The following is a 14,259-nucleotide window of genomic DNA, read 5'->3' on the forward strand; positions in this document are numbered from 1 at the left end:
AGGACTGGAACAAATTAATGGCGTTTCCATAGATCGGAAGGAGATACAAGTGTTTGGTGCTAGAACTGAGTTGTGACAACTCTACATTGCTTTTACTGTTCTATCAAATCCCCAAACTCATGTATAAGCTATATTGCGTAATATATTGTTTTCCTATAAATGTAGCCGTATATTACGGACCCTCCCTCCCCCTATGTCATAAATGGCCTTTCAGCTGAGCAAACACCTCAATCAAGATGGACTCTGGACTTTGGTGACCACCCAGCTGTAAACCCTCGCTCACGTTGCCACATTTCGGGGTGCAAACCAAAACACGAGTCGTCCTCGCATGAGAGCCCTTCCCCGCTCGTACTATCTCGGACCACCCGACCGCGGGCTCACCTCGTCTGCATGTCGCGCTACTGTTTGGAATGCGTTGCCGGGCAACTGTCTCTGTGAGTACGGCACTGGAGGGAAACTTGACAGGAAAGCTCCTTGGCTGTGTGGAAAATGAGATGCCATTCCAGCGCGTGGTTGCGTTTTGTTAGATAAGTGACGAAAATTGTTCCCTCTGTCAGCCCTCTTGCCTTTTGTGTACAAGCGTAAAGCGTACTCGTCTTGTAAAGTGTAATGCGGCGATTTTCCAAACAATCAACGGGCTTAATCTGCGCGTGTTGGTTCATGAACTCTCAACATCAGCTCCCTCCTCATTACTATAAGCAGCCTTTAACTAATTAAGGCCCACCCCCTCCCCCCACTTGTTATTTGTATTAGCGAGATGCCATTAGAGGACCTCTACACTGCTCACTGGGTCCTATCAATTTCCTGTTATTGTTGGCAGTTGAGCTGAAGCCCCAGTATCGATCCCTCGGCGCAGGAGAAGATAAGGTGAGGAATCGAGATGGATTCCATATCTATTATCTAATGGAATTCCTCCTCCTAGAAAGGGCTATGGATTTTCTGCCACTGAGGCTGTGAAAATGTGTGTCCACAAGCTTTTGCTGGTTCCTCACCCGTTTGTGGGTGCGAGTGTCCCTTCTCACAGCACGGCATGGAAGGATGCTTTTTTTTTTTTTTTTCTTTTTTTCTCCCAGGATGGATTAACGCGCAAAGCAGAGAATGGCTGAAAGTGGCAGCGAGGCTTTGCGGACCACTGAGGCATTGAGGGGAAATGCACTCTTCATGAATGTGGATTGACCCGCCGTGTTTTAAATGGCCCACTGAAAGAACACACGCCGAGAGTGTTGCATCAAAAATCCAAATGCCCAAAGTGGTGGCACAAAGAGGTCGTCGAGCGCACCGCAAATTGAATGCCTCTGTCTGCTTTTTTTTTTTTTTTTTTTGTACAGAATATACACTTTCAGATGATTGTGCAATTACAGCAGTGCCTTGAAACACTTTTTGGTCTCCTACAAAAACAAGGGAAGACAATTAGAAAATAAAGCACTCTAAAGTCACAACTAACACGAGCCGCAGACCTCGGAACTGTGAGGCACCTAGAAACCACGAAGCGTCCTTGCTGCCAGGATTGTCACAACAATGGATTTATTTAATACTAAGAACAATTAGATATGATCAATCACAAATTCCACAAAATGAATTAATCGACCAATCGTAATCGATACTCCTGACACTGTGTCAAATTTATACTATTGTTGTGGTCAGCGCATAAGCCAAAAAAAGACAAAGACGAGCATAACGACAAAAAAAAATGGAATGAAAAAGAATCGCAATGTATTATAAAACACATACGTCAGTCCTCTTCAACCAGATGAGTTGAGTGACTTTCAAGTGCTCTTTGGTGATGAGAACGGTCACTAATTACCTGTGGGCGAGTATCAAACCGCAATGTGTACTTCACATTTCATATATATATTTTTTTAAATAGTCATTAGAACAACTTCACGCCACAATTTGGATACTAAAGGCAGAGGTTAAACGAGCTACCTTGATGAATCAATGATGAAGCTGTGGTGCAATGCGACAAGCGAGCAAAGCGCATTTTAGTTTCAATATCGCCGGAACGGGAAATCAATCCATTTTAAAGGCCGGTATCTTTTCCAAAGCAAAACCACGTTGAAATGGGTCGGCGATGATACAATTGCTGTTTTGTCAGCTCTCTTTTGTTCCCCGTGGCCTTTATCAGCACATCAGATGAATTGTGCAGATCATCCTCCGCCTTAATTACAAACAGACACCGGCTGACCTGCTGCTGATAGCGGCTCTGATGCTCATTTTCTGACCACCTAAGGACATTAAGGAGAATTGAATCCCCGCAAACAGACACCGGCATCGGCGCGCCATCTCGACACATGTAGACTCGAGTCAAATATGCAAAGTCGGAACCCATACGAAGCCAGCTGTGAAGTCATAATTGTGCTAAAGAGGGATGTATGAAAAAACACACACCCTGGGTCGTCATGGTAACAAAGTCCATACAGACGGCATTGGATCCACAGGAGAGGATGCAGTGACCAGTCGCTCATTTCCATTTTAATGAGACAGGATGCACGTGCCCCCCCCCCCCCTCCCCACACCTTTGAAAAAAAAATAAAATTGACTACATTCCAGAGATCTTAAATAACAGGGTGTCGTAATTGTGATGTAATTAAGGTAATTGTAAGAACATGTCACTAATATGGAATTAAGACACGTGGGAATCGCTTTAAATTGTGAAACCTTTTTTTTTCCATGACCTCTTTAATTAATGTTTATTTTATGACCAAATTACCAATAGCCTTGCGAGGTGCGGTTGGGAATTTCTGCTCGACATTACCAACGAGTTGCCTGAAAAGGACATTACAACCTTTTCAATCAATTTGATGGCAAACGGCAAACGCACTGAAGTCAATTTTACATGCTGTATTTTTTTTTTTTTTTTTTTTTTTACGTAAAACACCTCGCCGGTAGCAGCGGGTAATGTGACGACGTTTTTACACCCCTGCGCAAGCTAGTTTCATCGTTTATCGGTGGCACCATTAATCAAGGGACGCTTGTAAAAAATGAACAGTTTGATTTTTAATGTCCCACCTGACGTACAAATAGTGTCGGAATCAGTATGCGCATCACTGTGGAGTCACTTGCTTTACAAGACAAACAAAAAAACAAAAAAAAACTAATGGAGAAGATGATGCAGCCTAAGTGAATAAATGAATGTCATCAGCAATTAGCGGCTGCTATAATAGCGTCAAACAGAGCGGCCACGGCACAGACAGGTCAGGAGTTTGCCATGTATCACCGGGATTATATCCGCTCCACGTAGCAGCAGGTTGGACGCTTCCAGTCAAGGACGTCTCAAGGGCAGCCGGACGGAGCGCACACAATGCGTACAAACGGCAGCTTCATAAAAGAGCAGGTGATTCATGCGCGTATGGTGAGGCCTAACAATGCGATACCACGGCAACGAGGGCTTGGATCCTTCCCTGGAGGGAAGTGCGCTCCATCTTGTTGTCTTTCAACCACATCTTTTGGTTGGCACTCTGATCATTGAGAGCTGTTTGTTCGAACACTAATGGGTTACTGGGAGTTTAAATAGGTACACTGTGTAAGAGATAAATAAGAATAAGAGGAAAATGAGCCAAAGGACATTAGAGTATAGGAGAACTGAGGGTATTTTAAAAGTGCCGCATTCACCGACTGTTCATGTCACTGTCGGAGACTCCTCACGCTTTGCTTTCAAGCCACAGTCGTGTCATCAAGCCATTAATATTGCATCATCAAATGATGAGTCAATCATTTGTAATAGCGGACCCCTGCTGAACAATAGTATCAATTTGTGACAAAACGATATAAATATGTATATAGATTTAGTATACTACTACAAGTAGACCGCAGTTATTGACCCCAAACATTCTGCAAGAAAAAGAAAAACTAACACGACAGTAAACAAATTATTTCATAACAGTAAATAATGACTCCATGGGGATAGGGATAAAAAATAAACAAATAAGATAGCTAGTTGTGTGAGCACAGAGGCTTTTTCTTTTTCTTTTAAAGATTCTCCCAAGAGGCTGTCACACTGAGCTAATCTCATCCCACGCGGACAGAGTCTATTAGCAGACAGCGGGTTCGAGGGTAGAAAAAGGTGAGTGGTAAAGCATGAGCATGATGAAGAACGGAGGAGAGGAGATGGATGGCAGGGCAAAGGAGGAATCAGGGAGGGTGTCGAAGGAATGTTTTTCTTTCGCCCTCCCTCCCTCCCCACCTCGACGAGCTTGTCGTCGTAGGATCTGTAGGAGGCATTATTTCAAAATAGCAGCAAGACTAATGAGCTACAAACATGGTGCGGTGCTCACACTTAATATACGGCCCCTCTGTTGACGATATGAAACACCAACTCTTAATGTGTTTACAGTCGACGGGAAAATACGGACAGCTGAGAGGTTTCCACTTTTGACACCATTAACATGAATCTCGTTGTCCCTGGGTGCACACTCTGGCGCCAGACAAGACAGTTTGTCACCTCCCTGAACATTTAAGAATGACTCTCGCTGCCGAGGAGGGGCGGCTCGGAGGGTTTCAAACGTTACAAGATCGAGCCAGAAAAGACAACAGCATGCGAAGGCAAAAACATATCTGATAACAATTAAGCATGTGGCGGAGGGGTGTAAATATGTGCCTCCAATCCGGCTGGAGACTACAAATCTCCTGCCTGTCACGTTGGAGCCTCTGACAGCTGTGTGATGAATGACTGTCATGAAACTGAGCTTGAAGAGCAAAAAAAAAAAAAAAAGCCAAAGAGAGAACACATGATGTGTCCAACTCAGCATCCTTCAATTGCTTGTAATAAAGTATATCTATGTGTTTGTAATATTGTGCAAATATATTCAGACATATTGTATATACAGTTTATCATCGCTGTCAAATAAATATATTGTATGTCCCATTTCCATTTTTTTTTCTTCAAAAGCAATAAAAATCTGTTTACAATGACTGACTTCATTTCAATACACACCACTAATGACTTGGGTTAGGACAATTTAGTACCATCAAAGTATGTCAAAAATGTAATGTTTTGATACTTTGAAGCAGCCGTAGTAATAAAGTCCATGTCAAAATGACGAATCACGTGATGTTCCTTTCATCTGGTAACGCAAGGGAAAATGGCGTTTCCGCAATGTCATTAAAAAAAACGACCATCTATTTTCGATCTCTTAGAATGAGTTGGAGACTATTTTAGATGACTTTTGGGTGAAAGCCGGAGTAGGTCAGCATTTTGCAAAAAGTCAGTTTAGAGGTCATTATCTGATTTGGTTGACTGGAAATATTTCAACATTTGTCATCTGCTCAAAACATTACATTCATAATTCCAGATTAAAATGAGGACATAGCGGGAGTAGTTATCACAAATGTACACTTTGTGACATATTCTGGCAAAAGCAGGTTTCCAGCCGATTATGTTTTACAAGAAAGAGCTCAAACTTGTTTTCTTTTCCCTCTTGTGACCCTTGTCATCAAATAAAAAGGTACAGGATAAATACTATAGGTGCTGTTCTATTGTTATATCCGTCATGGGTTTTTTTTTCCTTTTCGATTTTGAAAACCATTCCAGACAAGAGTAGCGAGGGGGGGTGGGGGGGCGACTCTCGGTCACGGTGGACACAAGATACACATGTAAGATTGATATTGCTTCGGCTAAAAGGAGCCGTGTGGCGCCGAACACAGAGTGCTATATTATGATGCTTCTCGCGTCTGTTTGCCGATGCGACCTTGCCTGTCAAAGACTCCTAAGTGGTATAATTGCTGGTACAACCTTCAGGAGGTTGTGCACGCTTGTCCCCCCCCCCATTAGATTGAAGCCACTCTGGACAGCTTGGACATTTTGCATTAATGGCAGTCTCCGTTGCTTCCTTTCCGATCCCCGCCATTTCTCTTCTTTATGAGATGTGTCACATCGATTGCTTGCCCGATCTCGTGAAGGTTTACCTCTCCGGACACAGGGCAGATGAGTTTCCACTTACTACAAGTTGACAAGGTTATGATTTCATTCATGCTTGTTAGCTAGCATGATGATGCAAAAACAACGGCAAATCCTGAGGGATGAGACGTTTTGCGTGGATCCAGAAAGACATGAAGGATCTTTCTACCTCGACAAGTGAGAATAATAATCTCGGTAGCAATTCTGGCCATCGTCCGCCACCGAGATTTGTATCGGTGTCTTGGATCAAGCGCAAGACAAAGGCAAATGATGATGGATGGCATCAGCGAGCAGGCAAAGGTAGAGCCAACACAAAGACACCACGGTGGCTCGCTGACCGGGCTAATGGTTACCGCAGTAATCCGGCCCAGTTCGGCGCGCAAAGCCTCCATCTGTCACCGAGTTCCCCTCCAGGTGGGAGTGGAGTGTCGCAGGGCGAGGGATGGCCTCCTCTGCCGTTCCCAAAGCGTTCGAACCCATGCCAGGTAGCAGGATCGCGCGACGACCTAATGTATTCGCTCTAATTAAACGGCGCCGAGCACCACAAGTGCCCGGCTTCCGAAATAGAAACACCAACTGTTTGTATCAGAGGATGGCAAGACTGTATCGCGACCCCCCGGTTACCATCTGGATCACCTGGATCCGAGTAAAACCACAGAGTGGCTGATTTTTTTTTTTTTTTTTTTTCTTCCTCCCTGCCTTAATTAGATGTTGGGAGTTGGCAGGAAATGAGGGGGAAGAGATGAAGGATCACATTTAGTAAAGCGTATCAACATCCTGAATCCCTGGATAGCAATCACATCTGTTACCATCATTTCCACCTTATGAATTTGAATTTTAAAAAAGGAAAAAGTTCCCTTTTTACAAGCCAGAGAGATGAAAATGACCTAAGAATTTTAAGAAACGATCCAATTGAGGCACACTGCAGTCAAACTGGCTTGAGGGGGACATTTCGAGTCATGCTCAGACTATTTTCAGACAAAGCCAGTGTTTAATATGTTATCTTTTGTTGTTGTTGATTTTGTCGTCAAGGGGGCGTTTCCTGGCAGCGGCGAAAACATCAAGTGTTATTGCACCAATGGCGGCGATTGTGAATGTTTATTGACAGCGTGAAAAAAAGTCATTATTTGAAAGTTTTAAGAAAGTTATTTGCAACTCCTCATTGTGCACTGGCTGCTCCGACTTGGCTATCCCGTCGAGTCGCCCACATGCACGGTCTTGCCACATTATCGCGGCTGACCCACAAGCACTTCCCTGCCAATTTGCATAAATCACTGTCTGCATCTGCCAGTTACTAGGCAGCCATGGCGAGAGATGCCCAGAGCCCGTGCGGAAACAAGGCCACCTCGGAAAAGAAAAAAAGAAAAAAAGGGGACGCTCGCATGCCAGAGTGACAAATGTGAGCGGCTCTCGACTTTAGTGGAAGCTGTGTGTGTGTGTGTCTATGAAAAGTTGAAGGACAACATATTTTTTGCAGCTGACTGTAATGTGATTCAAGTCAAAGTCGATTAATTAATTAATGATTTTGTTGATCTTTTGATTAAATTCAATGAGCTGGCAGGTCTCATTGACGGGTCAAAAAAAATTAGGTTTCCCTGTTTGTATTTTAGTTCAGATTTTGTGACTCGCTATTCCTTCACTGAAATTGACAGCTGCAAGATGGATGCACCCGTAAAAGTATTGCTCTTTATATCTAGGGATGTACAAACTCATTTTTTCGATTGATATCAATCCGAGTATTGACTCTTTGATTACTCACCAATAGTTGAAAATTGCATTTAGCACAGTAACCCAAAAAATGTGAACATACATTTCTTTCTGAAGCAGATGATTTGATGATATACCAAACTGGCACAGTATAGCGCCAACTACTGGTGAGGAGGACTTAATGTCAGATTTTTGTTTGCCTGAAGTATTGTGGGTGTACAGATACCTCCAATTAATAGATTTAAATTGCTAACTCACTTTGATTGAGGAAAACAAAACAAAGACTCACCCATAGTTGCAACCGTTGAACGCGACGACATGGCTGTTGATGAAATTAGTTTCTTCCGTAGGCTGACTGATCTGGAATTCATCTTCATGCGCCTTGACTTGAGTACTGTAGAGAAACGCAGAGAATTAGAAACATTTACAAAATATACATTTCTCTAATTAGAGAGCAGATTCTTATGTGGTGACCCAAAACGAAGGACGATAAATGATGGTGGAAACGTGGAATGGGAGTCATCAACCCATGACATCATCGACATGTGGAATAGCATCAAACTTGAAAGGGAACACCATGAACCAACCATAAAAGCAAATCTGGGTTGATCATGAATAGGACGTTTTGATCATGAACAAACCAATAAATCCACATCGTTTAAAAAAATAAAATAAAATAGATCGCTGGAGGCAATAAGACGGATCGGTTGAATGGGACTGCGGGAAAAAGTCCAACTGTGTTTAAATTGCGGTAACAGTAGCCATACCGCATAACGTACTATTAAGATCGAAGCCACGTTTCATGAAAAAGTATTTATTTATTTTGCTAGCCGTGCTTTCGCTCACTGTGTTTTGTGCACAGAAGGTGCCTGAGGTCTGGTGTCACGCTGTGATAATAAAATGTACCCATCACTGACACTGCAGCTGTTTGTGCATACCCCTACGGACCATCATTCTCACTGCAACACACGGCCCCCGGCTTACGTAATGCTAACATGCACAAGGGTAGCATGTGGAAGAAAAAGACAAAGAGAGAGGGGAGGGGGGAGCTGGAGGAGTCAGCCATACAGTACAAGCATTGTTAATCTACTCGCTCAGTCAGGATGAATGATTTTCTTCATTTTGATGGCGTAGACGAGGTGAACGTCGTACAACCTCGAGATGAGTCATCGCCTTGAAATGACAGCTCGCACAGAATTCAAGTGGAAACCTTTAGTTGCGGTTTGACAAAATTCCCTCACACACGTTTGATTTTTGCCCTCTGTTTTTTTTTTCCCCTCACAGGCCTCGTGCATCAGTAGGTTTGTGAAAAACACCGTCACTGCGACAATATTAGAAAGGATGCCCGCGGGTGGTTCTTTGAAGCTAAACGCCACAGCCAGGCGGCTCCGTCGATAGCGTGCTACACTTGCTAACTGCGCCGCGGTGAGGATGATGCTGGTCTTCAGCCAGGCTGGAGGGAAGGCAAAGCAGCTTCCATCTCCAGTCAGGAGTGATGTTAAATCTTAATATCGCGGTCGCCGGCTTCAACAGCAGGGCCCGGGAAAATCTAACAGTCATTTGCTTAACAGAGCGTGCAACATTTGGCATGCAGCAACTCAAGTAGTTCATAATGCACTCATTTCAAATTAATATAACCAAAGTCACAGAGTGTCTGGTGTAACCCTTTGCTGAGTTATGTTATATCAGCGGTGTTGTATAACAAGCACCATGCACTCGGGTATATACCAGGAGAGAAAAAATAATGACGGTCTTGGCTTAAAATGGCTTTATGGGACAATCGTGTTTGGGAGAAATGAGGCCACACATCTTGGAGCATTGGTGTCAAACTCAAGGCATCAATGCATTAATTTATGTGGTCCGCAAAAACAAATTGTGCATCGACTTCATGTGTCAGTACTAAAATTATAAATGGTCTTTTTTCAATTTTTATTACCGTCCAACGGGTTTTACTACTTGCTAATTTCAAAACTAGTTATTATTCATCAGCTTGCTGTGTACTTTATAAGCCGTTGGCAGTCATAATGGCCCTACGACGGAAACTATGACTACGATGCGGGCCGCGACAAAATGTAATCAACAAGAGTCAATGGGGAAATATTTGTCATGGTAGCAGCAGAATGTAACGCAATGCTGAACAATATTTGTTCAAGTACTATTTGCTCTTAAAGTCTGGCGAAATGGAGTTGTCATCACAGCATTGTCAAAACCACACAAGGTACAAACAACACTCTGAAAACCTGCTCTGAACAAAATCACTTTTCTTTTTTTTTTTAAGAAATCTTTGCATCAGAAGTGTTGAGATGTTGAATCTCACGGCTCATCCCACCCACCGCTGGGATTCTTTGGCACTCAGAATGGCGGCATGAAATCAGGCGCACGCTACAGATGCCGTTAGGGATTACCTTGGTATTTTCTTTTATGACACTGACGGAAATTCTTCAATTAATTGCTTCTCTCGTACCGGATGATAATTGGAGTTGTATGAAGACAAACAGCGCTCCGTCGGCACGCACGGCTCACAAACACTTTGAAAATGCGTCGTATTTTTCAACTGTTATCACTGTTGAGTATTTGCAACTATCACTCAACTAATTAAAGAATTTTTCCCTGGCAACTTTCCTGGACTGCTTTCTTCCTGATATCCATATTTCATAAGCACTTCTCACCATTACCACCCTCCTCCTCTTCATCCTTCTAGCCCAGCTCTTTTTCGTGCCAGTACAGTTGACTGCACAACAGGGAGCAGCTTATATTCTCGGCTCTTCTTAATTATTAAAGCCATCCTCGACACGTAGTGGTCTAATCCATCCACACAACTTGCGGCAGAGAGTGACAAGTCTGCCTTTTTCCGAGGAATGATTTGTTCGTGCCAATCAACTTTCACCAGAAGTGTGAACTTCAGTGAGGACTTAATATGTACAATTCAGTTTTATGATATTACTCATTGGATTTCAATCGGATTACATTTCACTTTTAATGTCATAAACAGGAGCATGGTGGCCATTGGGAATTTCGAGAGATTCGAGTGGCCCCTCCATCTCAGGAGATTCATTCTATACATTCTAGTAATCCTTTTATTACTGTATGGCAGCCAGTTCAGGCTGTTCATTGTTTTAAAACAAAATGTTTTTTTTTCAGGGGAAGGCTAGGATGAATTACTGCCATTTTCATTCATTTCAATGTAGAAAGATGATTTGGGATGCATGCTTTGGGTTACAAGCATGGTTCCAACAATTCTAACATGCATAGTACATATAATATTTACTACATTTACAACATGCCACATGATGTGAGAAGAAAAAAATAAGGCTAGTACACTTTTTTAGCACATTTGCATTTAAATATCTTAACTAGTACATGTGCAAAAATGATGCAATACTACCAAAAAAAAATCATATTAATATTTATGCGGTTTACAAACGCCCTGATGTAAATTTGCTGAAAGTCGTTTAGTCAGTAGTGCTCATACTTGAAGGGGTGTTGGGTGGGGGTCTGTACTCTGCCTGATGGGGTCCCCAGCATGGCCTCTGACTTGGGTAAGGTCAGAGCGTATTGATTTTAAACAGCGTTCAATGAGACTGCATGCAGCCCGGTGCAAAAGAGACCACCCCAGAAACAAGCTTTGTTCCGCTGTATATTCATGACACGGAGTTGAACGTGGCAAAGCAGGATTTCGATATGACTGTCACCCTCACCTTCGAGAAAGGAGCAGCTCAGGTCATCCATTGACGCACATACGCCACGCTCCATCCAGCCTTTGTGTGATCTGTAAGTAGGAAGGAAAGTAGAGCTTTAATGTGCATGTAGTATACAATATATCCTTTTAATCGGAAAGCCCCCACCCCCACCCCCACACACCCCCACACACCCGGCGGCAGTTTGGGATGAGAGTGCCAGAGAGCCAGCACAAAGCTAATTCCGCCCCTGTCATATCTGATCGTCTCTTAGCTGGCAAACGAGCGGCAGTAATGACGCTAGTCCGATGGCCCGTTACACATTTGCAGGGCTAATGTTTGATTGAAATCAATCTGTGTTAATATGCGGGTTGAGGGGGGTTACAGAGGGGATTTGGATGTGGAGATACTGGTGATATTTGTCCAGCTAATGTTTGAAATGAAATGACGTCTCTTTGGGATAACAAATGACTCATTTTGAATACGAGCGCTCGCTTGTCATTTGATGTCCACCAATAATGTTTTGGCTTGAGGTCTCGCGTAACATGATGTAACATCATGCATGCAAATTGTTTGCTATTTCCTCATATCATGGCAAAGGGGTGTAGTACTTAGTCACTCAACCGCAAAAAGGATTCATTACAATATAAATATATTGCTGTCATCATATTTGTTTGAATAAAAACCTTTATATCTTGAAATTTATATAATGCATTATGTGCAGTGGAAGAAAAATTTATCAGACATAAAATTGAGTATTCATGCAAACCGCTTGATTTACGAAAAGCACCAACCATAAAAAACGTATTGATTTCTAGATTCCAACATTAGCTTGTAATGAGTTAACCACTCAAACCATCGAGACGAACGTATCCCATTTTCATTATTTAAGTGTGAGATTGGCCAGTAAATGAGGAGTTGCACACTAAAACAGGAAGCATCTGTTATTCATACTAATTTGGCTTTCATTTTGCTCTATGGACTTAACACGAGAGTAACTAACAACATCATAAATCACACATCTCACCAATGCCGGACGATATTTTTCAGCGTCTTGAGCGGAAATATGAGCAAATCTTCCTTTTTATTCACGCCGGTGAATCACTGGGAGATTGCTCTCTCTGCTGCCATTAATCACAGCTTTTCTGTTGCTGATTGAAGAGGCTAATATGAGCAGGAATACCAATGAGCACAAGGAGGGAGAATGTGAAGCTCACTCAAAAATGGCAAAATAACTCAAGTGTCGGATTCGCAATCCAAACCTGATTTTGTCACATCTTTTTTCTTTATGTATAAAAATTTGACGAATAAAGTTAATCACAATTTGGTCGTCTTGCCCTGTGGTACGCGCAAACTCCATCAAACTAACGTGATCCCCCCACAAGGGGCAATTTGGTGTCAGTGTGCAATTGAAAAAGTATGTAAATGAGTCAAGATGGTACTTTTGGGTAGTGGCATCATGCAAAGTCAAATCCAAAATAAAAATTTGCTCCGCTGATTGAAGAAACATGGGCAGGACTCTTCAGTGAAGGGAGCATTTTGTTCATAAAATTGAAATGGTGCCTCTTACAGTCTTCATGTCTCCGCGAGTTTTTTATTTTTTTTTCCCAGGACAACATTAAAAGAGGAAAGTGTGCTCATGAAAATCTAATTTATTTCAGTTGTGAATACTTTGGAATGGAAAACTCATTCCAATACTAAATATTAAAATATATAAATAATATTAAATATTCTTTCTATACTTGGTTTGAGCGACAATTGCACCTGTGTTTGTTACGCTAATGCTAAATTTGCTAAAGCTCGCAAAACCAGCCAAGAAATGTGTCAGTTAAACACGACCACTTACCCCAAAGTGTCTCTCCTGTTGTCCGCCATGATACTGTTCTTCATCTTCACTTGTTGCTGAAAGTGAGAATTGTTTTATTTTTATTTGTTTGCCGTAACACCATTATCATGCTCAACATTTCGCTAGCATTACCTTAAACTGGTGATCCGCCATTGTTGAAAATGTTATCTTGGCAGCTGGTGCAATTACTTGCCAGCACGTCATTGGTCATTCGGGGGGGAAAAAAAGGTTAGTTATCTGATTGAGTGGAGTTAGACCGCCGTCTTGTGGACAAATCGTGTAACGATTTGGGGGGGGGGGGGGGGGGGGATCAAAGTACATATAGGCCCTGAAGGAAGTCATTGAGCTTTATCAGGGCTTTCTTTATTTGGCACATAGGAGACTCACTTGGGACTCTCCCGATGCTGACACTGCACTTATGGTACGGCGTAAAATTGCCTGTAAACACAGAGAGCAAAAGCTGTGCGCACTTCACTTCCTTCCTCATCTCTGTCGCTTAAAGAGATGTTCAGCTGTGCCGTGGGAAATTGTCCAACATTAAATTGTAAACAGGATCGCCAAACCACAGGTCAGTTAGCGCAAGGCCTGGTCAGTCACTTGCTAATCGTGCATGCGTGGCAAATCGGAGAATCTTGACATTTCATCTTGTGGCATCGGCGCATACTCAGTTTATGTGTGTGTTGCTGTTAGTGTTGGCTCATGAGTGAACGATTCGTTCAAAGGAACGATTTCTTTTCAGTGAACGAGAGTGAACGAATCACTTCCTAAAGTGATTCTTGTTTCAGTTCATATGACTTCAACCAGTAGGTGTCGGTAATGCCCATTGAAGCTGGTGCCACCTCGCCGTAAAACAAAACGAAGAAGAAAAGGACGTCACTTCCCGTTCACGAAAGAGTCGTGAATTGCATTTCCCGTTCGAATGAGTGATTCGCATTTCCAGTTCATCGGGAGAACACATCAGTGACGGAACAAATTCTGACTACACATATTGTCATATAAAGCATTTAACCAGATATCTGATTTTCATGTTTTAATTGGCGAATATAAAAACAAGGAATAAAACACCAGACAAGTTTTAACATAAATGTTTATTAAAATAATAATAACAATAAAAAAGTACGTTTCAAACCAGC

The 14,259-nt window shown here is 42.5% G+C and overlaps 1 protein-coding gene across 2 annotated transcripts in view; it reads right to left on the bottom strand.

Moving 5' to 3' along the window:
* zmiz1a (zinc finger, MIZ-type containing 1a) overlaps positions 1 to 13,345 on the bottom strand; it is a 108,792-nt gene extending 95,447 nt beyond the window's left edge. The window contains exons 1-4 of one of the 2 annotated variants that reach the window (XM_049736633.2): positions 13,259 to 13,345; positions 13,127 to 13,182; positions 11,302 to 11,372; positions 7,893 to 7,997 (exon numbers count right to left, since the gene is read on the bottom strand). The gene's annotated coding sequence lies outside the window, so the exon portion shown is untranslated. Of the gene's footprint in view, positions 1 to 7,892; positions 7,998 to 11,301; positions 11,373 to 13,126 lie in introns of both variants that reach the window. The other variant, XM_049736634.1, reaches the window with a different exon arrangement.
* Between the last annotated feature and the right edge of the window lie 914 nt (positions 13,346 to 14,259).

The sequence above is a fragment of the Syngnathus scovelli genome, chromosome 12, assembly GCF_024217435.2.
Source record: "Syngnathus scovelli strain Florida chromosome 12, RoL_Ssco_1.2, whole genome shotgun sequence".
NCBI classification, from domain to species: Eukaryota; Metazoa; Chordata; class Actinopteri; order Syngnathiformes; family Syngnathidae; genus Syngnathus; species Syngnathus scovelli.